The sequence below is a fragment of the Papilio xuthus genome, unplaced genomic scaffold (assembly GCF_000836235.2).
Source record: "Papilio xuthus unplaced genomic scaffold, Pxut_1.1 DF826938.1, whole genome shotgun sequence".
NCBI lineage: Eukaryota > Metazoa > Arthropoda > Insecta > Lepidoptera > Papilionidae > Papilio > Papilio xuthus.
The window spans coordinates 3,860,376-3,887,242 of record NW_013531711.1 but is presented as its reverse complement, the minus strand read 5'-3'; the positions used below and the strand labels follow the sequence as shown (position 1 = coordinate 3,887,242).

The 26,867-nt window shown below is 31.6% G+C and overlaps 2 protein-coding genes across 2 annotated transcripts in view; one reads left to right on the top strand and one right to left on the bottom strand.

The window, feature by feature from the left end:
• Positions 1-765, bottom strand: part of LOC106121662 (uncharacterized) — a 153,122-nt gene extending 152,357 nt beyond the window's left edge. The window contains exon 1 of the mRNA XM_013317393.1: positions 419-765. The gene's annotated coding sequence lies outside the window, so the exon portion shown is untranslated. The remainder of the gene's footprint in view (positions 1-418) is intronic.
• Positions 766-7,204: 6,439 nt separating this feature from the next.
• The window catches only part of LOC106121718 (estradiol 17-beta-dehydrogenase 2), a 43,797-nt gene continuing 24,134 nt past the window's right edge, over positions 7,205-26,867 (top strand). Inside the window, exon 1 of the mRNA XM_013317504.1 lies at positions 7,205-7,231. The gene's annotated coding sequence lies outside the window, so the exon portion shown is untranslated. The remainder of the gene's footprint in view (positions 7,232-26,867) is intronic.

Genomic DNA, 26,867 nt, shown 5'->3' with positions numbered 1-26,867 from the left:
AATTTCTTATTGGATTATGTATATGAAAAGAAAGTAATAAAAGAATAAGTAAGAATAAGAATACACACTAATAAATTAGAAATTAAACAATATCCAATGTCATGTTACACAATGAACTGTAGAGGAAAACATTTCGTAAGATCAAAGCGGCGACAAGGTCCGAACAACCTTAAATCAAAGCAATAAGACAACACAAAAGAAACTAAAAAGCTTGTTGAATTCGCACTCTAAAACTACATTATCCTTATCGATTCAAGGATACATCTTAATACTGAAATACATGCGCTACAGAATAAAGAACTGGATATGTATAAAACAAAGCAGTGCTGGAATGCGGCCGAAACCGATCTACTCGTATGCGTATGGCATTGGGCCATTACTCGCTAAATAGAGGCACAAATTGAGTGGCGATCTTTACCTATACATCCATGGAAATGCAATCCATCATTGGATCGCCGCTTACTACGGCCGCGGCACGCACACGGGCGCCAGCGCGCACACTAGCGCACGGCACCTCCTCACGCCAAGGGAAAATCTTCACACACGACACAGATAAACATGTCAACTACTAGACATTGTTACCCTAAAGTAGTTTCACGTTATTCACACAAAAACACCATAACGCACTATTGATAACACAAACAACATATATAAACACAGAAACACACAATAAATTTCCAATATCACCCGCGTTCAAGTCACGAACACTACAGTTTCGATAAAAATACGAGTAGATATGGTAGAGTCGATTCGACAACTGTTCTCCCCGCCCTGTTCCAGAGGCGAATGGTGCCGCCATATTGAATCTCACGCTACGAGCGTCCCAAGCTACATCTAGCGGTAAAATCATGTACTAAAGTAAAACCAACAATAAGCTTCTCGTATTTTTACACTTTAAAGTGATTTTTTTCAAAGTATAAATAAATTGAATGTTTTATTAAACTCGAATGTATTTTTTAATATATTTCTTACGCACATTCAAAGTTCACTGAAGTATGTGTGAAGATATTTAAAGGAAAATTTTTGTTAAGTCGTTGTTGTGTGTCTTCCGTTCACTAGAGTGCGCTGTTATATAGATAACAAAAACGTTTCTCAAAGCAGTTGCAAGCGTTATTTACCTATTTATATTATGTACGTTTTTTTGCAGATTGTCTTAAAGCGCGAGCTTTGTTCACGTTTTATTTAATTAACTCGGCATTTCTCTCATTAAATCGTTAAGTCAATAACAAAGCTCAACGAACAATTGTCGTTTTAGGCAGTTTACAAGTTAGATTAAATTGTTACTGTAAATGATCTAATAATTATGAGAAATAACTTTATTTTATTTCTTAATATTTTTGTATTTCATTACTTGCATTTAAATTTTTTTCTATGATCCCCAATATAAAATTACAATTTGAAATATATTTATGGATTTGGAGTTTAAGTTATTATTTTAAGACTGTTTTTCTAAAAGTTACGTGAAATAACTTAAAAAAAACGACCTTGACTTTTATATTCTATTTCTTTATATACCTACTCTATGCTAATACAGTTTTGTTAATACCGTTTTTGTAAACTTGACATAATAATCATGCATTTTTGTTTTTAAGGTAGATAGAAAAGTGTGACATTTATCATATTAATTTTTGTTACTCGTTGTGTTAGTGAATAATTTTGAAGTTAAGCATTTTATGCAATTTAAAACAAAACGTAAATATTTGAAGAAGACTTTCGTGCCATGTTGCTGGTTTATTGATTAAATTGGTAAGTGACTATATTCTATTTTAAATTCGAAAAAAAAATCTTTACTCTTATCCAACACTTCATAAATACATTAACATTCTTATTGATAGACGTAATTTAATCAATTAATTTGAAAGGAATGTTTGTCTTTTAGTTGTTACGAATGAATAAAGGACATTTTTGTTAGCTAGGGCCATCGATGAAGTAAGAAAGGCGGTAACAACGGGAAAAACTAATAATAGATAATGAACAAATATAGATCCTAAGCTATATTAAGAAACTGGTCGTTAACTACCGATATTCAAAATTTTAACACTTATTTCAAGGTCGTAATAGTCGTAAGACGGTATGTTTTGTGTTACAAAAAATTCTTTCAAATTAAGCAACCAAATGTTAATAATCTTTGCTTAACTTTCAATGTTAGTTATTATCCAATTGTCTGTTTGTTTTTTTAATCGTTAAAATAATAAAAGCAACTTTTAGTGCTTTAATAATTTACGTCTAAAGTTTTTACAAAACAAGTTAATGGTTGCAAATAAAACATCGGACAGAGATATTTCTCGCAAGTCAACATTTAAAATGATTGATGAAAGAAAGGTATTATTGTAGAAGCGAGAAATCGTTTAAATGTCTTTTATTTGATTTATAATCTTGTAGAATTAAACTAAGCATATTATTATTATTATTTAACTAGTGCTTACAATATATTCATAAAAATAAATTTATATGATTTCTTAGTTAAGAATTTATTATATATCATACGAATTCAGGCCTTACCTTTTTTATTTTTGTACAGCTTATTTTGCTGTACAAAATGTTTACATAAAAGTATAATTTAAATCTATTTCGTAACCTTAAATAATTAAATTTACAATTTAATTTTAAAGTTAATCTACAATAAAATATTTAACGTTAATCTGTGAAAATTATAATGAAACTTAAGAACATTCTATAAAATATGAAAAAAAACTACATAAATGTTTTTTAATTGCGGTTTGATTTTAATTTATTCGTATTGCAAATTGAATGGAAGTTGGCAGCTGTCCCGAATCGTGAAAGAGAACTGGAGTACTTGAATTGCAACAATATAACATAAAGTGACGTTAAAGTATTAAAAAAAACAGTTTGTTACTTACTTATTGAATTACTATCTGTCGCCCGCGACTCTGCCCGCGCTGCATTGAAAAAAAAAACCTAATAAGTAGCCTATGTTTTCTAACAGACTATGTTCTATAAGTATGCCAAATTTCATTGAGATTTTTTCAACCGGAGATACCTTCAAACACACACCCATCCATACAAACATTTATAATAAACAGGTATATAGGAAGATGGATGTTTGTTAGAAGGTATTTCCAAAGCAAACTACATTTGGCATAGATGTAGAACATAGTCTAGAAGAAGACATAAACTACTAATTAAGTTACTTTTTACGCGCAGACGGAGTCGTGGGTGACAACTAGTATATAATTTTTTCATAGACAATGGTAAGGAAGACAATTTGTTTCGATACTAGTATTTCAACAAAGGAAACCCACAGAAACTGAACGATTAAACTATTCCCTCGATTGTTTTTCGTCGGTTGATGTAATATAGTCTCAGAACGAACGTCAATTATTATTAAAACTTACAAACAATAGGCCTATCACGCTATTGTTTGAGGGAGATTGTTATACCAAACAATATAAATGGCATAAACAAGTACCTTACACAAGCCAAGTAGAAAAAATATTTTTATTTACTAGAACAAGATTTAGGAAGAAACAAATAATCACATATGTCGAAGAGAGCAGATATATTAGTATAAATTATGCACACCGGGTCAAATAAGTTTATCACACTATATTATAGTAAGTTTATACTCAGGTCTTTAATTAGGCAGCAATTTCAATAGAGAGATGTTTAAGCATTATTTTGAAGTTTTATTTCCAATAAAAAAGAATTTAACATACGTCGAATTCAGTTTAGCTTTTGTTTTCCACGCGAACTAAGGCCCATATATATTTTCACAATTTACTCTAGCATTTTGTAAGCGGTTTTAACAAAAAAATGACGACGCATTTGTTTGGAAAAATGGCTGACTAACGTTTCAATTTGTTACACTTTGTAAAACGAGCCGTCAATCAAAAGCCACACGAAGTTATTCCAGCTTAAAATCGTATTTTGTAATTGCTACAGGAGTATGGTATTTTGTCTTTATTAAAAGTAGCTGTCGTCGGCGACAACGTCCGTACGGGACTACAAAAAAAAATAAGTAGCCTATGTGTTTTTCCACATTATTTTCTTCATCTGTGTCAAATTTCATCATGAGAGTAGAGATTACGTAGAGTCGTTTCGGATATACCAACAAACAAACATCCATCCATCCCTCTAAACATTTGCATTTATAATATTAGTAGTACTGATTGTGTTCAAAAATGACTGGTTAGGTATCTCAAATTTAACATTTCTAATTTCAATTTTGACAAAATTGTATTACAAAGTTTTCAATTCTAATAGTAATATGTTCCACATAACCTTATCTATTAGACCGCGAACATCGTGCTTATGTTATAAATATTATCAACACACGATTTGCATGGTGTACGCCGAAGACACGAACTAACGGGCCCCGTATTGGAATAACGCTAACGTTAACAGTTTTGCATGAAAGACTACTGATTGAATTAAAAATAACTATTTTATTTAATAACTTTATGAATATTTCTTCATTAATATGTAAAATAATTATATAGTCTTTTATACATATTCTATGTAAAAAGGCGATGCTTCTTTTAACCTCTTTTCCATAGTTTTTATTTTCATTGAACAGCGGTAAAGAAGGATAATAATATTTTTGTAAAAGTATTTCAGGAAATTAATGACAAAATTACTTACAATAAGCATAAAATATCAACATTAAATTGTAGTTTAGCATACGAATATTATAAATGCGAATGTTTAGATGGATGAATGTTTGTTTGAAGGTATCTTCGGAACAGCTGCATCCATATATCTGAAATTTAGCACAAATGTAGAACATAGTCCGAAAGAACACATAGGCTACTCATTAAGATTTTTTTAATTCCGCGCAGACGGAGTCGCGGGCGACAGCTAGTGTTAATATATCTGTAGAATAGTTTTGTCAAACGATAAGTAATGTATGCCGAGTGAAAAAAACTAGTTAAGCAAAATTAAGGAAACGACTTATAAAGTAAATGCATCAAGTGACTTTCTAATACGGCAGTTATGTAAACACGGAAGGTAACTTACACATATAACGCTGACAAATCCAATATAATTACAGGCCAACATTCACTAATTGTTTATTATTTTAAGCATTTTAAACATTTGCTCATTTAAATAATTGCTTTTAGAGGAAATAGCGACTTAAAATTAATATTTCAATAAAGTAAAAAACAAGTACATATACATTAATTTTACGCTATTTTTCATTTCACATTTGTATTTTAACTAGCTGTCGCCCGCGACCTTGTCCGCGCGTATTAAAAAAAAACTTAATTAGCAGCCTATGTGTTTCTCCGTCTATGCCAAATTTCAGAGAGAACCACACAGCGGCTCTCAAGATATTTTTAAACAAGTAAGATTATTTTTAGATATACTTAATTTTGTTTTGAAATATTATAATTTATTTGAGTCGAAATTATCACGTCCTGGAAGTGAAAACAAGAGAATTGTTTTAAACTTTCCCATTTTAAACTCATATCCTTTTTTGAAAGTAATATTTTGAGTAGCGTATTACGGCGTCCAGTTCTTATTCGCTCGTAAGCTCCGTAAAAGATTAAAAGTGTTTTTAAAAGATTATGGCAAAAGAAAAGGCTTCGACTCTCGCTTTTATTACAGAGTTTAGCTGACACACGTTGTGTAAGGCCGCATAATGAGTCTTGCTCAAATTATAGCACTTTGTTGATCGTGCGCAAGCAATACGTTTTATGATTTAAAACATTCCTTGGACTAGTTTTTTTTATTTACAATAAGGCAAACGAACCAATGTTTCGAAGCTAAGCAGCTTAAATAGTATCATATGCTATTTAGAAAGTATTTTTCTTTTTAATATCTTCAAAAACCTTTTAAAAAAAAAGTTCTCTTTCGTGATATCAGAATTGTTTTTCGAGGTCGAGAGCTATAATTATTAATATAATTATTACTAACAAATTGATTACATTTAAATTAAGATAAGTGGATATTCTCAACGGTGTAAATCTTTAACTTGATTCAAAAATTTAAGAATAAGTGAACATGTATTTTTAATCTGTCAGGTGTTTAATATTGTTAAATATATTTTTAACTTTTAAGAGTTACTGTTGCTTAGAAATTTGAGGTAATATTACAAATTCGATTAGAATAACCTTTTCTTTTAGCTATGTCTTTCAAGACATAAAATATTCCAGACTGTTCTTATTATCCAGTATTCCAGTTCTTGTGAAGGGAAAAATAAAGCAGAGGAGGTTGTGGCGCTGCATTCCAAGCAATGCATACGATGTATCAAAAGATGCTTCGCGATACCCATACCGGACAATCTCGACTCGATTCTTGCCTTTACCATGCCTCAGTTCGAAAGTAGACGTACGAGAGTTCGGACGTATCCTACGTCGTAACGCACCGTCTTCGCGAAAACGGTAGCGATTCAAAATCATTTAACTCAATTATCTTGTTTATTTTGATTAGGAAGTGTTATTGTGTTTTCATTGAATATTTATTGGAAATTGTTCTGGATTTGTGTACACATTTGGAATTAAAATTCATAAAGATTTGGATTGTTTTTAAAGTAAGTAGACGCATGTTTTTATATAGCGACTTATAATTTTACTTATACAAATTATACAATAGTTTAAGTGTATACAATTATTTTACCAATTTTAAATAAATTTAAAAACTTAAAACAATTTCTAATGTTGTAAAGGAAACGCAACATGAATATTGATTGACTCTTATTCAATCGAAACTTTCTGTACGAAATTGAACAAAAACCTCTTTACCATGCATACCGTTAAATATGTAAAATTTACATACGAATGTCCATCTATTTGTTAGTACATCACATCCGCATATAAACACATCGCGTTTTAAACCAACATTATGTATGAAAGCTAGTATCAGTTACTATTTATATTTCAATATTTATTACTATATTCTAGCAATTTTTCATAAATGAAGTCTGCTAACAAAACGGTTTCATTGTACGGGAATATCGTATATTTTTCCGATCGAATTACCAATTAGTGATGTTCCGATCTTTATCGACTATTCCATATCGATACTCTTTATGCCGTGAAGATTTATGTAAATATATCTCGGAGCATTTTCACTCGCATTCCCTGTGTGGATTTGCATGTTTAACAGAATGATTTCTTGCGGCGGCAGTCACTGATCGGCCTACATGTGGTTTGTGTGTGCAAGTGTGGAAATTTAACTGGAAAATTATATATAGAGTTTTATTGTGCCAAGCAAATCGCAACTTGTAGTCAAACGATCTTAATTTATATGGATTTCAAACTGGTTTTAGGTGAGTTTTCTTACTGAAGTATAAATAAACCGGAAACTGTACTATTTTATAAATAGGTAAGGTAAAACAAATAAGATCGTTTTGAAAAACTAAAAGCACGATGAAAATCATTTAACTATATAGTATTTTTTTTATTTCCAAAAAAACAACTAACTACAAATGATAAATGTTAAAAAAATTATAATCAAAATTCTTATATTCAATGGAAATTTAAAAACTAACTTTCCTAATTCCGTGCGGTTCCACAGGATATCTATTTTTAAGAATCACCGGATATGTAAATATGTAATTAAATCACATAACGATGACACCCCGGATGAAGCAGGTCAATGACACGGACTGAAATAATAAACAACGCAGTTTTCCGTTTCAAAAGAGGCGCGTTATGTTTTTTGAAATTAATAAAATAGAATTTAATATTCTCCAAAAAATGAAAGTGTACTAGTGACTTTAACTAAATAAACAACTTATTTGGTACATTTTCACTCCTCAAGCCCCAACAATTGCACCGTCATTACCGTATTTTAATCTAAATATAAATCTTACGCGAATCAAAATAAAGAATCGCGGTTAATAACTCGTCTAATATCCTCTTTTTCTTATTTCTTTATAGTGATGGCGAAATTAAAAATGTTTGCGAAGAATAAAAAAGCCAAAGTAAAACGAAAGTCGTATAAATTCGTTTTTTCTAAAATAACATAAGATAAAGATCTAAACAAAATTAAAACAAAATGTATGTTAACACACACATTAGTAAAGAGCTATGTGTGCGTAAATTAGGTAACCATATATTTAAACTGGCTATACATCAAAAGTATTGTTGTCTCGGTTTTGCACAGAAAGATTGACAGAGACAACACTATTTTTTCTTATAAACGTCTCAGCAAAGAATATCTTAAAAACAGAATTGGCTTTGCTGAGGTTACGTAACGTATTTGGATGCGTTAATTTAAATCGATGTATGCATTTTTCGATTAACATACTTCTGGTATTCCGTAATTTTGTATAATGAAGTTACGTTATAAGTATAGCTTATACGCAAATTGTTATGCTTTTGAAAAAAATGTTTACATCATAAATTAAATAAGATGTTAATAAAGAGACTATTGTCTTATTAACTTTAATTTAATCTTGCTAATATTATAAAATGCGAAATTTAAGATAGATGGATGCTTATTAGAAGATATTTCCAGAAAAGCTCAACGGTTCTCGATAAAATTTGGTATAGATGTGGAACATAGTCTGGAAGAACACATAGTCTACTTATTAACTTTTTTTAATTCCGGGCAGATGAAGTGGCTAGCAAACGCTAATCTTATAAGTTTAATTTTAAATTTAGAATGTTTGAAAACTCTTAAGTAAGTACACACGTAACCTTTCTAATAATAATTAAAAAGTAAGAGCGCACACTTGCACAAAATTATAATATTTCGTTGATAAAAATATTTAAATATAAGAACAATTAATGTTATTAATTAAAGTACGTATACTTTCTATATGTTATGAAGCTGACGAACGCCCGATAGTACTACTGAAAGTAGTTTCCAATTAAGTTATGCGGAACGTACGCGCCAGCGGACTGTACCCGATTTATCAGACTAATTACATACTATATTTAGTAAACGATATTGTTAGATTTAATATCCATTGTTATAGCTTACTTATCATAAAGCAATTCAGAAAATTTTGTTAATTTATTTTCAAAATTTTGTATGTCAAGTCATCATTAATCTTATTATATATAAAATTCTCGTGTCACAATTGTCGTTCCCATACTCCTCCGAAACGGCTTGACCGATTCTCATGAAATTTTGTGAGCGTATTGTGTAGGTCTGAGAATCGGCCAACATCTATTTTTAATCCCGCGCGGACGGAGTCGCGGGCGACAGCTAGTCAATAATATAAGATTGTGTTTTTTTTTAATATGATAATGTTGTGAAGATTAAAGATAAATAATCTGTCAGTCATTATCCCGCCAATGTTAAATAAATCAAAATTATATTGTTTCGTGCTTCAAATAAAATTTGCATGTATCACGTGAGATATGACAATAAAATCGATTCTTGTAATATACATCATAAAAATCGATAAAAGTCAATGTTAAATTTCGTAAGCTTACGTACAAAACATTGGAAAACATTATCGGAAATAAATGCGTACAATTTGCAACCTGAGCTATGAACGGTAATTCAAAACGTGAACATATTATATCCGTACAAATGCTATAATGTCAAGTGGTATTTGACGCCTTTTACAAGCTTATTCTCAACCCATCGTGTCATAAAAGACTTCTATGTCGAATAACCATAGCATTACAAAGCTATTTTCTTGAGAGACATTTTTATGACCACACGGGGAACGGCCTTCTGGATAAGCTGAGTGCTTCGTTTGTTATATAAAATAAAAAGCTAAAAACTATGGATGTTGCTAGTAGTTATAGTGCGAAACGACAGTTTTAATATTAACTAGCTGTCGCCCGCGACTCCGTCCGTACGGAATTAAAAAAAACTTTATAAGTAGCCATGTGTTATTCCAGACTATGTTCTACAAGTGTGTAAAATTTTCTTAAAATCCGTTTAACCGTTCTGGAGATAACTACAAACAAATATCCATCCATCTATCTATCCATCTTAACATTCGCATTTATAATATTCGTACGATGTGATAGTTTAGGTAGATGACTGAATGGATGTTTATTTCGTAATTCCAGAACAGATTTTTTTTACATACCGTATAACATGACCTCGCTTAGTACGATTTAAAAGGACTAAAAATCGAGACCAACGTATTAGCACGAAAGTATTAACTTTAAATTTCAACTCAAAGCTGTCAATATGTTATTGAACATTAACGGTACGACTTTAGGAGATAAATATTCAAACATAAATATGTTAAGTTTTCCTAACCTTTAAAATTCAGTTCAACCAAACCTTTTTTTAGCATCTAACGTTCAAAATATTTGCAGTAAAAACGAAACCAGGGCAATGCGCACACGCACAACAGCGATGATCGGGTGTTTCGTAAGTCCGCTACAATCCTCACCACAGTTAACACACAGAATTACCGAGTCTTACGTAAATACAGACTCCATTTGTTACATGTGCATGCCTATAGTCCGAAAAGAGGTAGGCATAATAATACGGCGTCTTTTTATCCTTTCTTTTTAATAAAAACTAAAAAGGAATGCTAAACAAAGTCCATTCGCTACGAAGTGACTATATAGCAAACATCAAAAATGTATAGAACTGACGCGTAACAATCACGTGACTTAACGAAAGTTATTGTGATCTCTATACATTTTTTAAGTTCCTTATGGAATCGTTTCGGAGCGAATGCTCTTTGTCTAAAAAGTTTTTATTATGATGTCAATTTTTAAAGGAATCACAACGTGTTTTGTTAATGTTTCATCAGTGCGAACTCACAAAAAATACGACATTTACAGTTACCACATACAATAATAATAAAAACAAAGTTAAAGTTGTCAACATAATTTTAAGTATTAAATAAAACGACATACTACGGTTGAAAATTTTTGCAAGCGACTTAACATTGTAGAGAAATATAAAACAGCGTGCTAATCCTGCAACGATGTTATTTGCATGCGAAAATAAGGTGTTTTAACAAGCTTTACGGCTTAGCAAGTTTTTACTTTGGGCTATAATTTTCTCTTTACCATTTAAAAATATACGCAGCAATTGTAGGTAGAGAATCTTAATTGGTTTAAGTAAATTACCTTAATTTTATTTATTCTGTACATTCGATACGCTTTGTTACATTTAAGGGCAATATTCATTACCTCTTTAATTCAATGAATTTTAATGAAGGTCCAATGTGGACTGTTAAAAAATAAAAGAAAGACCTCGCTAATTTGCTGCAAATAAAAACTACTAAAGAAATTATACTTAACTCTTAAGAAGGCATATCTGCAATTGTAAATTGTTTAACAAACAGTATATATATCCAAGTTTCCATATAAACAATTGTTTTATCTAAGCCTTGGTATCGATTGACACTAAAGGAAACGGACGCAAGACAGAGTTGACCCTAATCCACCATAACCAGTGTCTGTGTCATGAACCGGCTCTACTTTGCCGCATTCACGATGCTAATGCCAACATTATGATGAAAAGACTGCTATTGGACCTTGTTATATGTCGATTTTTGTATATATTGATGCATTATATTCATTTTTCTTTTAAGCAATTTAACAAAATAAATTAACCGTATAAAATTACATCACACGTTTTTCGCGTTCTTTTATAAACCTTGCAAGAGAGCGTGATAACGTTAAGAACATCCAGCGTTTAAGTTAAAATGTCTCGCTAAATTAAGTGTTGGCTCCTTGCCTTCCACTTCATTACTCACCTCGGAGTTAATTAACGTAAGCACTTTGTAACCGTGCAAGTTGTCACGAAGACTGGGCTTGTACGAACAAACGTAACGTCTCTTGAGACTTAACATAATTATACTCACAGCATTACATCTAAACTCTACCAAAATATTTACATAAACACTGTAATTTTGTGATTTCAGTTTGTGTCTAAACGTTTTGCAATTTCGCTAAACTTTACTGATTTCTAGTAATTGTTAAAACACAAATATTAAACATATTAGGCGCCGGACATTCAGAATTTTTCGTAAACCGTCCTCCACTCACACAATTTACCGTGGGCTACCGTCCCAAATCTCCGTTTTAAAACATAATAGTTATCTCTGTGTTGTAAAAGATAATAACAGGGATGGCCATTTGTTTTTTTACACAGATGTTAGTGTCAGAAATCCATGAATAATCAGGGTTATCTTGATAAAAAAAAGTTTATAGTAAGATGGCATAATAGAATTTTAATGATAAAAAGATTAGGTCTTGTAATTTCCTCTTTTATAATACAAAAGATCTCAATTATGTCATACGTAGGTTAAAGTTCAAGATCAGTACCACGTGTGAATGAACTGAAAACACTAAGCCGTGCGAAACTGCGATCCAAAGAGATGACTTCAGCGATAATAAAAACAATATCAAGGCCAGGTCTTTTGTTTATGCCGCGGCGAATTTGATGTTTAGAAAGCGGACTATAAAAGTTCCTAAATTAGCATGTCTGTTGACGTCCAAGTTTTATTTTTCCTATCATAAATTAACGGGATAGTTGCAATGGATTTTTGTAGTATATATAAAGTTATGTTGCAAAAGTTTTAATTGTCAATATGTATCAAAATAACTGAACGATTGTAATTATATGTAGTTAGCTAGTAGAACTGCAAAAAGTAAATCATTTAAAAGATGGTAAATCCTTTTTTAAATCATCATTGGTTAAGTATTTTTCACTGTTAGTTTTGGTTTTAACTTCTAAATATGTATAGTTTTTATCCTATCATATTATACCTGCTAAAATTTAGGAAGCCTGAAAGACGTAAGTTCATGTCTAACAAAACATCAAACGGCTCGTTGCAAACGTAATATTATTTAACCAATTGTGAATAGAATAACAAGACTACGAAATACGAACAATGAACCTGCAAAACATTTCCGAGATACACTGTTGCTAGTGAACGAGAAAGCGGAAAAGTTGGCATTTTCTGCGCGTCACAGAATACGACGATTTCTGGACGTGATGCTATTATAATAGGGTGACCATTATACAAGAACTTATGGGATATTCCATGTGTCATAAAAGAACATTTCTTATTAAAAGGAACTGAAGGTACTTAAACATACCTTTAACAGATGCATCGAATGGCTACATACATTATTTTGAAGGCAAATTTTGCAAACACTACGATTTTTTGACTTGTTTTGTTGTTTAGCACTGAAGATATATTCTGTTGCTGTTTTTTATCAAACATAGGAAAATACATCTCAAATATGGTAACTTCAAGTTTATTATGAATATCGTATTCAATATTGTAAAACCACTGCGGTAAAGAACGATCGAGTACACAATAGGATCTAATTACGTGACAACAGAGCGATGGCGATGGCGATCGCAAGTGCTGATGTCAATAGCCTCTCGGGAGCTATCGAGGTAAAGAGAACGTTTGATTGTTTGTGTTGTACACTGACGGAAGAAATAACCAATTGCCAAACAACTGACTGTCCATTGGTTTCTGAGACGGAAATCTCTGTATAAAATATAGCAATATCCTTGTTATCTTAGGCAAAACAGGGATAACAACGTTTTAAATGGAAATTTAGGTCTCAGAAACCCACAGTTATAGTTTCGTAGTTGTCAGTTTCCACCGCTGAAAAAGTCGGATGAAATCGGACCTATGTCTAGACGTATTGTGACTTATTTTGGAGTAGACGAATTTTGACAGCGTTTTAGCGGATTCTTTTATTTCTCTTTTTCTTTACGCAATTCTTAATAGAAATTCGAGGTTTATTCAAAAGAGCATGCACTCAAGAAGTTTAAGGGATCTAAACTATTAATTGCAAAACTAAATTTTTTTGATGATAATTAATTCAAACATTTTCTTGGTAAGTAGTGATATGTAAATAGAAATGACAGGAAGGAGTATTATAAATTATCTAAAACCATTTACAGATACGGAAACAAGAAAGGAAATCCATTTGAAAAACGTCGCTTGAAAACTAATTATTGAATGCACACAAACTCGTAACCGTAGTAGGATCTATGCATTTTATTTTAAACGTTAACACAATACTTATAAGGTTTATTTTACAATTAATTCTGATTAACTGTAACCTTTTCGTACTCCAGACTTGTAAGGCACGCAATAAAAAGCTATATAACAATTTCCATAAGCATGATAATTGCTTGTAAGCAATGTAAAGCTTAATTGTCAATCGTTTAACAACATTCATTTCAATTTATAAAGTAATGGATAGCAAACATAACGACCAAGGTGAAGTGCAAGTAATTACTGACTCATTGATACAGAATTTCGCATAGGTTTATTTTACTGATATTAAATTAGTTACTACTAGCTGTCGCCCACGACTGCGCACGGGCGATCTTGATAAAAACAACTTAATAAGTAGCCTGTGTGGTCTTTTAGACTGTGTTCTACATATGTAAATAATTTTTAAACATCCGTTGATCCATCTAAACTTTCGCATTTATGTGTGTAAGATTACTAAAGTTGTACATAAGTACCAAAAGTGAATCACAACCGTCTAAACACAAATCGTGGTAAAGCATAGAGCCTTAGTGTTTAAATTATTTCAAATAGACCCCTACCTCATAGAATGACAGGTATGTGAGTATATAACTATAGAGGATCACTATATAATAAATACCTGTGCTTTTAAACTAGAAGCAACAACAACCAATAGTGTACTTGACTTGGCAAGGTCTGATAGTTTGTAAATAAAACTACGATTTTAAGAATGGAATATACTACCGACTAGGGCTGCGAACTCCTCGATTTTGACTTGGAGACAATGTATGCTCAGGGTCAAAGTACTTGTTTGACATTAATGTCTTCTAGTAAAAATAAAACTTCATGAAATACAAGTCTAATATACCAAAACAAGTGTCAATCCTTGACAAATGTCTATTAGCTGTCGTATTTTTGTCGTCAGTTCTAGACAACGTTCAGTGGCAGCCCTACGTCTAGCGGGGAACGGCAATACGTGACCGCAATGAATTTAGAGTAGGAACATGCAGCATTTTACGCGCAACAGCGTCGCAGCACATTGAATAGTAAACAGCTTGTCTTAACATAGTCTGTAGATACATTTCCATAGACATTTTATACACGTAAAATGAGTTTTTAATCGTGATTACATTACAATAAAAAAAATTGGTATTTCAATTGTAAAGCCAATGTTATTTTGACAAATCGCTTTTAGAATATGAATAATTAAAATAGTGTTTAGGCGGCTTATAATTAGCTTATTCCTTCAGATGTTAAAGATGCGCTTTATCTACCTACGATTGTTCAAATTAATGTATAAATGAATGTATTGAGTCATCGATTTAAATAGCTTTGCAGTTAAGTCGCACGATCCCAGAATAAATATGAACAACATTAATACAGAGGTGACCTAATACGACCTGTAAAATGCTAATGATACAAAAATCTCATTCCTTTTTGTACCCAACTGGCATAATACGACATTGTTTGATATATTTTTTTTGTACATTGCCATGAAAAAAGGCAAAGGATTTTGGCGTTCGGATTCACACGTTTAATCAAATGAACTTATTGCTTTGGCACTCCTACTCTTCTAGAATTTTGATCATTTAATATTATTATTAACACGTGTTTAATAATGTGACCTGAGTATTGTGGGATCGACGCTGACGTCATTCCGCCACCGTGACCTTGACTCGTCACGCTCCGAAGGTCACAGTTATCGTAATTTTTTGTCGGCCACATTTTTTCAGACTTATTGTGTGGATGATTTCCTTAATCTTGTATTTTGAATGAAAACGGTCAGAAGGGATGAAAGAAACTGCATTTTTGTAGTTGTTTACATCTTCCGTATGCAGTTTCGATCTTTAAAAATACGGATAGATTTAATGTCTTTAAATTGTTTGTGTATTAATTAAGAAATCATTATTTGTATTGAAATGTTGAAATTGGTAGGTTTGCGTAAGTAGACAAATATGGCAAACAATAGGTGATCGACTACTATCGCTAAGTTGGCAACAGAATGACAAATAGTTGACAAACATTGTCCAACAAACCTGTAATAATTATTTCATAGTAATTTTACAATGCTTATTATTAGCATTTTAATGCAAATTATATTAGTCATATGCAGCCCATTTGTTTTGTGATAAACCGTGAGTTTTCATCATCGAAACATACGTACAAAAAGCAATTTTAGGGTTCCGTATACCTATTGCATCACTTTGTTGTCCGTCGGTCTGTCTGTCAAGACCCTTTTTCTCAAAAACGCGTGAAGGTATCTAGCTGGAATTTATATCAAATGTTTAAGTCTGCGGTCGCTAGGTGCTGTGAAAAAATAAAACTTTTAAGCCAACTGAATCAAAAGATGCAACCATTTATTTTTTCCAAGGGCATGAGTACAATATTCGTCATCGGGTTACAAAGAAATTTTAAAAATATGATTAATTCAGTATTTGAATGTTTGTTATCTTGTAAGTATTGTTCTTGAATATAAACTCATGTCTTCGTGTGATAAGTTCTTAGATTTTTGTATTTCTTTTTATCTATATCATTTATTTGAATATGCAAATAAAATTACTTAATCAATTTACTATTTTATGTTTCACACATTTTGTCATGTGACATTCAACAAGATAATATTATGTAAATTTTTTGATTATATCTTTTATCGTTTGGCATAAACATTCAGAATATTTTACGCTATTGAATTTAAGTAATATAAGATAATCACTCTATATGTTATAATATTGTCCATAGAGGCTACAATACGAATGCTTCGTCACGTGTTGAACCTTACAGCGGTTACTTCCCCAATTTATCAAATTCAGATGACCGCTTGCTCGTTCGTCCTTACACTATCGTAGTATAAATTATTTTCGTATTATAAATTAAGCTTGCACCTGTATTCGTTGAAAGTCACGCTACGAATTTGTTAGAATTACGTTGGGATACGGTCCATAAACTTCAATGAACAGCGTTACTGTGCAACTATTACGAAACGAAGATGTGTAAAGATATAGCGTAATGCCGAATTTATTATGTGTTTCGCTAACGATCACAAAATCGTGAAACTATGATTTAGAACACAATTACGTTTAAACGAATGCACCGATCAGTTTCGAACTCTTCGGGCTCCCTTTAGGTTGGCTGGAACTGGTATTATAATATTTCGCGGTCGCGGTTTGTCTCTCGCAAAGCGTTTCTGATTTAGTCTCGAGAAAGTTTTAACAGCTATTTTTGTCTGTACATCTGATAATCGAACATTTTTTTTAAAACAAACGGATAACTGATTTGGATGGTAATTGGAACAGAAATAGTTCTTACACACAAAGTTGCAGGCGATGGCTAGTCATGGAATAAATTTGCAAAGGTGTTGACTTTAAACTTCAAACAAGGTAACCTTGAAATGTCCAGCAATGGAATTCGATCAGTGTTATGTGTCTCTCGTAAATATTAATTATTTTGTATATCTCCATTGTATAAGACGATACGTCAAGTAACATTTTTGTAGACATTGACTTCCCAATTATATACATAGTACGAATTACTTTACTTTGCTTACATTGCTTTACAAAATTTAATTATTTAAAAGCTTTACATTGAAATTAATTAAGCATGATAAAATGAAAATCTAGTTATGTTTCTGTTTTTAATGAATGTGTTATATTTATTGTTTGTATATTTATTTCATCAACCATCACAGTTACAAAATATTCCTAATATTCGCTTTAACAATGGAAATAGACAAACAAATTTTGTTTGTAAACAAAGTGCGTCTGCAACTGCTGACCTACATAGTTCAGTCTGAAACCTTGCGGCTAGCGAATTTCCAAACAGACTAATTTACATTTTAAGCATTGGTAATGCGAACGCAAATTAATAAATAATGTAGGTACAATAATTTAATACAATTGAACTTTGTTATGGGAGAGACCAAGGGACAAGTGGACGAAAGTTTCTCGCTGATGGTAGTCCTCAATAATGACAATGACTCTCGCTTATAGAGGTTTCTCACTTAGGTACGACTGTTAACACCCTCAATGCCAGCAATTTGCATGACAGCAGCAAAGCGAGTTTATTGCATACTTTCGTTCAACAGTAACAATTGTTGCTTTTGTTGATTGTAGTTTCATATTAATTATAAAACAAATCATCATTAATTCATATTATCTAAAAAATAACACCTTTTTGTTATGTAATTTAGTTTATTATTTACGTTATCCATATTAATTTGGCTACTCAATTGATATAAAAACACGGCTAAACACTCACGTATATTCGTCCGGTGGCGGCACCGTCTAGTTTCGAGCCCATCGGGGGCCCTTCATCAGGATGAGTGGTACTGGTATTATCGCGGACGCAGGCCGTCGCAGTGAGTGAGTGTTTCGCCGTGTTTATATGTCAGTTTAGTATAATGTCTCACGAAAGTTTGAATAATTTAATAGTCTACTCAATGTTTAAAAAAATTTGAGACATGTTTTAATAAACAGAAATTTTCTGAAACAATTCTAGATTATTTCATCAAAAAACTTAATCAGCGATATCTAAATTAAACTATTATGCAGTCAATTTGCTGAGCATTTGATTTTCTAAAAAAAACTATCTTAAACGAATGTCTGTATTAAAATCCGTTCAAACGAAGGGTTCTTTGTTCAATACTAACGACTCACATGTTATAAACAATACAATATTCAACAGGTTTTAGTTTCACACTGCAATTATTTGAATGATTTATTACCGTCGGTTTGATTTGAGGCGCAGACTGTGTTGCGAAATATGAACTAATGAGGATGAATTCGCGATGTTCATGCACCGAAAAAAAATTATTGTGGAAACAATGTTACATGCGAATTGGGTAATGCAATCACTAAGGATACATAACAATTAGCATTTAAAGTGTTAACTTAAAAGTATTTACCGTGGGTTTCTGAGACATAAATCTCCATTTAAAACTTAAATTTAACTATTTTTATCTCAGTTTTGTGAAAGATAACGACAGGGATGACGATATTTTATATACATAGATTTTTATATCAGACAGTTCATTGTAAATTTCAGCTTACAAAGAAAGCTACTATGAACAGTTGACAAAAATATTTGTATGAAGGAATTCGTTAGAATTTTACTTTGGTTATAAACAAATTAATCTGTTATTTGTTGAATTAGAATCACTCTGCTGCAACAATAATTAGCTACTATGTTTTTGTTCATTTATTTTGACAATGGGAACTTACTCTAACTTTAATGTTCTCCTGACATTTTCTAGTATGTCACGATACATCCTTACATTACTGATGCTTCGTTTTACCCATTTAGTGGAATTTAGTTGAGCAATAGTACCTATTGCTTTGTTTATTAAAGGCCAATGTAAATATTTTAACACAAGGTTGCTTATTAATTTAATTTAACGTACAAATTATGTGTGTTTCAAAACCCACAGTAGTAGTAATAATTCTTTATGGTCTTGGAATTAACTATTCCTACTACAAACATGACCTAGAAAAGACATTAATTAAAGATGATATACGTCAAAAGCATTTATTAACCAGCGGTACTATTTATTCCATCAATTTGTCAATTTATTTGGGCAATGTTGTCGTTTTGATCATCCTAGCGAGATATTTACCTAATCGTCGACCCTCTGCGGTTGTTAACGCGATCCAATAAATTGTTATGGATCCTCTGGGAAAAAGGGTCCATTCGACATACTGTTATGAATGAATTGCGAAATATTATTAAATGAAATGGATATTATTTTTTATTACCCTTATTATCTTCAATTGCTTATAAAGCAATTGTTGTGGATTGTTTTTCTTGCATTTCAAACGTGTCATTGTAGAGAATTCATATTATCGTTAATAAGATCTTACTTGATAATTAATATCGTTTATCTATTTTTAGTCACGTTTGATAATTTAATAGACAAAAATACTATAAATACGATTTTTAATGAAACTTACATTTTTCGATATAAATAAATTCAACTAAGAAGAATTGTAGTTACTTTTTACGATAAACACGATACTATTACATTAATTTACTTTTAATCACTTATCGGCCGCAAACCGTTAGTTCTAATCAATCTAATAACTACGTTAAGACATACGAAACCCGTACATAATTAATTACAATTTTTTTTTAAATATGACATGTACTACCGTAGTGTTGGCTTAAATATAAATTATTATAAAAATAGCAGTACGCCCGACTCCGTCCGCGCTCAATAAAAAAAATTTAATAACTAGCCTATATGTTCTTCCAGACTATGTTCTACATCTATTCCAAATTTCATAAAGATCTGTTCAGTCGTTCCAGAGATACCTACAAAAAACATCCATCCACCCATCCATCCGTCCATTCATCTATCATAACTTTCGCATTTATAATAAGAAGTAGGATGGAAGATCCTGGATAAGTTGGGAAAAACATTACAAGCATGTTCTCTTTAGAGTTTGACAACTATTTATAGTTGAAATTACTAAGTTTTGCTATAAATAATATAAAGCGTACACAAATGGCATTGCATGTTGAATCAAGGTGCAATCATAATTATTGCGAGACACCGAAATTATAATGCGAAGGGTGTTCTGTGTGGCAACTGACAACACACGGCATAGCAACCGACCTTGTCTCTATACGTAATTACAAGACACGCACTCCCACGATATTATAAAAGCAGTTATGCTGTTCATAAATTCAGAATAGAGACGCTGTGACATCTTTACATCTTCGTTTACCTTTCTGCCATATTACCCAAGGGGAGTTGACACAGTTTGCAGTACTATTTCATACATCTTTTTTGCCGTAATATCTGAATTCCCTCCCTCCTTACGAAAATACTTTTTCACGCTATATATCTATACTTTTTCAGTCTTCTATATAAGTTTTGTTATTCACCGGACCATATCAGTATGTTGGACTATAAGGATTTATTTAGAGAGATGATAGATTTAAAAGAAAAGCAGTTATAAAGCTTCGCGAATATATAACGGCAAAGTTAATAATAAAAATTGCCGTTAATCCTATGACAGGTACATTTTTTATAAGTCAAAGTCGGTCCCACATATAGGCAGTTAAGGTTTTTGTGTTTCTCTAAGCGGTTATTCCTCTCTCACCTAAAATGGCAGCTAACGGATCGACCGGTAAACATGCGAACTGAGAACCATTAAAGTATTTACAGACATAATTTAGTTTCGATTTCACCGCGATTTCCTAAATTGAAATGCTAAAAACGTCAGTGAAATCTACCTAAGCAATTGATTTAAAATAAAAATAAACGTTCTTTAATTTGGAATTCCTTTTACGATAATATTAAAAAGTTAAACGGACAACATACCCAGATCTTTGGTTTCTTTTATGTATACTTAACGTAATCTTCCGTTAACCAAAATTAACGCAAAACCCTTCAAAAACATTGATGTTTCAGCAGTTTTTTTTTTCTTAATTATAGGTACTTTTATTACTCTACCTAGTAAGTGTCGTTTAGCAAACTTTAAGTACGTTTTCATAACAAATTACGTTCGCTTATCATACGGTCAAATACAACGCGGACAGCACTTTCACGGTGACAAAAATTGAACTTTCTAAATATTGTGAAGCTAAGCACGAACACGGCAGCCGTGTTAACTTAAGTGACGTCACCGAAACCAATACGGTTTACTTAACTCCTTAAGAATTTATTTTAAAAATCTTTATAGACTTTCTTGACGGTTATTAATCTACAAGAAATCTGTTTAAAAAAAGTTTTTGAGTTGTTCAAACACAGATTCAAAATAAAATGAAGATGAGGGCTGTAAGAAAATATATATTGCAAGAGTATTATTTTAAATTTCTTAACTTACTTGTTAACATGTCTGCATTTTCTAGATAAAATACCAGTTAACACATTCTAGATAAAATCTAGTTCTAATTATGAATTATTATTAGCACCTTAAAAAGGTATCCTCAATATAAAATGCCATTCCAGCAAATTTAATCACCTAAAGTATTTAACTATGTAAGTTTAGTCAAGTGGCATTTATATAATGTACTTGATTGGGTACTTTTAAACTTGTTTTTATACAAATCTTGTTATATAAGAAACACATTTAAGGGTAATCACTTTTATTAATATGTCACACCATTAGGGAAATCATAATTACTCATATATAAGTCTTTTTAAATATATTCGCCGCTCAAGGTCATCCGCGCAGTGTGCACTGCCCTCCCCCGCATACCGCTACACCTTAAATTGTGTTCTTCTCGACTCGCGCGAATTTAAGAGCCGCCAAAATATCTGAATACATTTATACTTACGTTTTGGAATTTATTTGTAATATATAAATAAAGCAAAAAATGTTATCGTTTTGTAGTTGTTAAATGAAGTAAAGTTTAATAATTATTTATTTATTCGACATTTCTCGCTAAGAAATTCGATATTACTTATCTGTTATGACTTAAACAAAGAGAGATAGATGTTAATAGTTCTGTAATGTATACATATTTAGTTACTACTACCGTATAGCAAATAGCTTAGTAACACTAGTAAATAACAAATCATTGTTCCTTATGTATATGTATAGGTTAGTTTACATTTACACCAAGTTGTAATGTATGTCAGACGTTGGAATGTATGGGAGTGGCTGAAGGCAGGCGAGATCGAACAGACGGTGCCTTGTTAATATAACTTTTTTACTCATGTTTAAAATGAGTTATGTTAAACCGTCACGTAGTCATTGGTTGGGCAGTCAGCGTGTCGCTTAGTGTTTATTATTATAAATCTAGATTTTAAGAGAAACCAAGTCACTATTAAACAACATTTTATACGTTAATGAATTTCGTATTCTATGCGTAAATTCCTTACATATTAGAAAATCAATTTTTAATTGCATAATGATTTAAAAGAGCGGAGATAGAAAAATTCTTTCGCTTCGAAGCGATTCCATACTTCGAGCTATAAAAATGTATGGTACTGACACATGATAATCACGTGACTTATCGAAAGTTAATGTCAGTTCTATAATTTTTTTTAATTCGTCATGGAACCGCTTCGGAGCGAATACACTTTGTCTAACCCGACTGAAATATACATTACATAAATTAACAATTATTTTTGTTTAATCTGAACTGACCCTTATGGGAATGTTTCTTCGTTGTGACATATCAAGTCTCCATAACGTAAGTAATGATTACACGGTGTTTGAGCGTATGAAAGCGTGGTGGGTCAATACACCGTGAATTGTTTTCTAAACAAGAATTCTAACGATTTATTTTATATCTACAAATAGAATAAAGCAAGAATAACTGTAGTTAAGCTTAAAATAACACAAATGATGATGTAAATATATTTTATGTTCTTTTACTTAAAAAAAACATACTTTACATACTTTTCCATTTTGTTTTACCTTACGATATTGTCATCCTTTTCATTGTCTTTGTAAAGATAGAAATGACAATATGTTTTTCTACAATGTCTCGTCAGTGGAAACTCACGTTGCTACATAATTCGGGCCTCTTAACATACAATAGGTATTTGAACTGATAATAAGTGAATTATGTAGCTCAGTACGACTGGTTTCCTTCCATTCTTCGCCACACCCATTACTGAGGACGATTACCTCAAGGTCAATGTTCTTACGAACCCCAGAGGACGGATAACTTAGCATTATTTAGTTACTAGCTATTGCCAGCGACTTCGTCGGCGAGGTATTAAAAAACTAATTATTAGTCTATGACTGCTTCCAACCAATGTTCTACATCTATGCAAAATCTCAGCGAGATCCATACCATCCAGATGGATGGATGAATAGATATTCATCCATCCAAATATTTGCATTTATAATATTAATAACAGTAAGAAGTAAGTTAACATTATTGAACACCCTGTAAAATTAAAGTTTGAGTTGTTTAAATGATAGAAAAGAAGCATTGTGAGTTTACATTGCAAAAATAACCATATAAAAACATGTTTTACTTAGTACTTCTTAAGGTAAGTGTTTAAACTACAGTTTTTATGATATAAAACATGTTGCAATTTTACACTTTGTCGAAACAATTCATAAATGCAAATATTACAAAAGTCCACATTAAGTGATGTCTCTCCCATGACTAAGACGCCATGACACATGTATAATTATTGTCATAAACACAAGCTATTATACTAAGGAACGATTACATACGATTCTTTGTATAAAAAGATGAAGCATTTACAAAATATTCAATGGTTATTCTTCTATGCGTAAGAGTTATGTAAGATCTAGAACTGTCAACAATATGTACTTCAATTTAGAGATCTCTTAAGTCTTATCTAAACATTTTATAGACTGTAATTTTTTTTATAAAAAAATATTCAATGGTTTGTATGTCCTAAGCCCTATCTATTTGCGTCTCTGTAATTTTATTTCTATTATATTTAATCTTAGTTTCCATAAATATCAAGAATTTAAAATTAAAGATGTCCTTCAGTAATTTAATACCGTTTTTAAATTCCAATTTAATAAGTGAGTTTTGGTAAAATTGTTCAAAGTAGTAAATATAACGGGTCAAGCAATATAGACACATATTCTAAGACCAATAGATAATATATTCGTGTGGCCATTAGAAGTATAGTCCTTAACTTTCGCGACTTTCACCGGTGCAACTTTCGTCATCTATTTTTCAAATAGACAATAGATTATGAAACATATTCGACTAATGGCGTATTGTTGTATTTATTATTCGATAGTTTAATGTATATTTGATACTAGCTGTAGCCCGCTAGTCCGTCCGCGCCGAATAAAAAAAAACATAATTATTAGCCTATGTTTTCTAGAGTATGTTCTAAATGTATATAAATCTCATCGAGATCCGTCAGGCTGTTTTAGATATATCTTCAAACAAACATCCATTTATGCATCTAAACATTCGCATTTATAATATTAATAAGATATAGGTTGCAGAAAGGACTTTTATCAGCACAATTAAAATAGGAATCTATTTATTTTATAGTTCTTTTAATTAATTTTATGAAGTCAACCAACCCGCACGGGGTAAGTGAACTATGGCCCAACCCCAAACTCAGGGTGGGCTCCGAACACGTCGGGGACGTATAGTAGGCTAATGACGAAGATTTCTTTTATTTATAATATTTTTATGACTCAATTCTTGCTTATACACGTTACAAGTATTTTATTAAACAAATACAATTACCATGCATTTACTAACAGACGAGTGAATGGCAATTTAGAAAGAGGCGCAATTAACTGGTAGTTATGGCCATTTAACACGAAACAAAGATAAAATGTTCTGGCGTTGCATGACACTTAAAAATATTTGAAGAAGATAAACCACAAACTATAATTAACTAAGGTACCAATTAACGCTGTTTTTTAAATACTACGTTTGAATAATAGACTGACGCTTCAAGTGAAAGTAACTTTTGTGTCATTTTATTTACTATAACTAAAAAGAAACGATTTAATTGTTGAAATCGGATTTCAACAATTAAATATAGATACATAATTTTAACGATTTAAAGTGTTAATCTTAATATAAATGCGAATGCTTAGATGAATTGACGGATGGGTGTTTGTTTGAAGGTATCCCTGAAACGGCTGAACGGATCTCGATGAAATTTGTCATACATATATAACAGTCTGGAAGAACACATAGGCTACTTATTAGTTTTTTAATGCCGCGCGGAGTCGCAGGCGACAACTAGTTAAAAATTAAGTGCATTCTACTAGACAATATTAGGTAACATAGTCAAATCAACTATCTACCAATGTCGCAAACATAGAGTGTCATTCCTACTTCTTCACAATATTACAAAAAGGCATTGTTGTCCCTTCTGTCCTTGAAAAAGTTGGGATAGTAATTTGATTTTTGCTTGTTTTTGCAGTTGAATCTTACGGTTATTTCTTGAATCATTGCCTTTTATTCTTTATTTAAAAATAAGTTGAAATAGATTACAATGACGTCTAAACTATACACTGTTAAATGAATGAAAAATTTTCAAAGCCAATATATTTATCGTCAAACTTGTAGTAAGTAAATCTTGTTAGTAACAACAAGTACAGTTAAAGTTAACTTTACACATCCATGAGTGAACTGCAATTTAAAGTTCTAAGAACTGTTTGTGTTGGCGTGTAGCCGACAGGGGGCGCTACAAACTCTATTGTATACAAATATCAACAAACTGTCTTATATAAACTTTGTTTCAAAGAAAATTGCATCCGATCCTTATACGTATTAGGACGGACATTTGTATTTGTTAAATTTGTAAGTACTTCTTAATATTAGAGTATCTTACACCATCATCAGCTCACTATACGTCCCCACTGACACTGTAGACCATAGTCAACCACGCTGGCCCAGTGCTGGTTGGTTGATTTCACAGATATCTTTGAAGTTCTTCGTGTGCAGGTTGCATCACGATGTTTTCCCTCACAGTACGAACGTCAGAAATTTACATATGTAAATGAAAAAACACATTCGTTCATGGCGGGATTCAAACCTGCAGATTGCAAGCCAAGTGCTTAACACCTGAGCCACCGACCGTCTTTTGTTTCCAAAAGTAAAATAATTAAGAATTTATTGAATCAATAGCTGGAAAATGTCCAAATCTACCAAAAGAACAAAATAGATTTTGCAAGAAAGTAAAATCCATTATTTATTGTTTGATTTTTTTATTCAAAGTTAACCTATTGCATAAACCTTTGCCATCTGCTCCCGAAACACAAAAACTGAGATTCATTGTGAAATATACAAAAATGTTGAAACGTTTGAATAACAACAGATGAAATTGTCGTAAATTATAGCCGGTGGTGACAGATGCTATGTTGGCATAGAAATAACATCCAAGTTATTATGTATCTGATGTTAAAAGCTTCTATTTTGTAACGTGTAATATATGACAAAAGCGTGTATTTCTCAAATTATTTCTGTGCATAGAGAACTGCATCAACTAATTTGTGGATTCCAGACATTGTTAATGTACTTTAATTCCCGAAATATTTTGGCAAATTAATAGTTCTTTGAATATAGCATAAATTATAAAGGAAATCTCTCTTGTTTTTACATT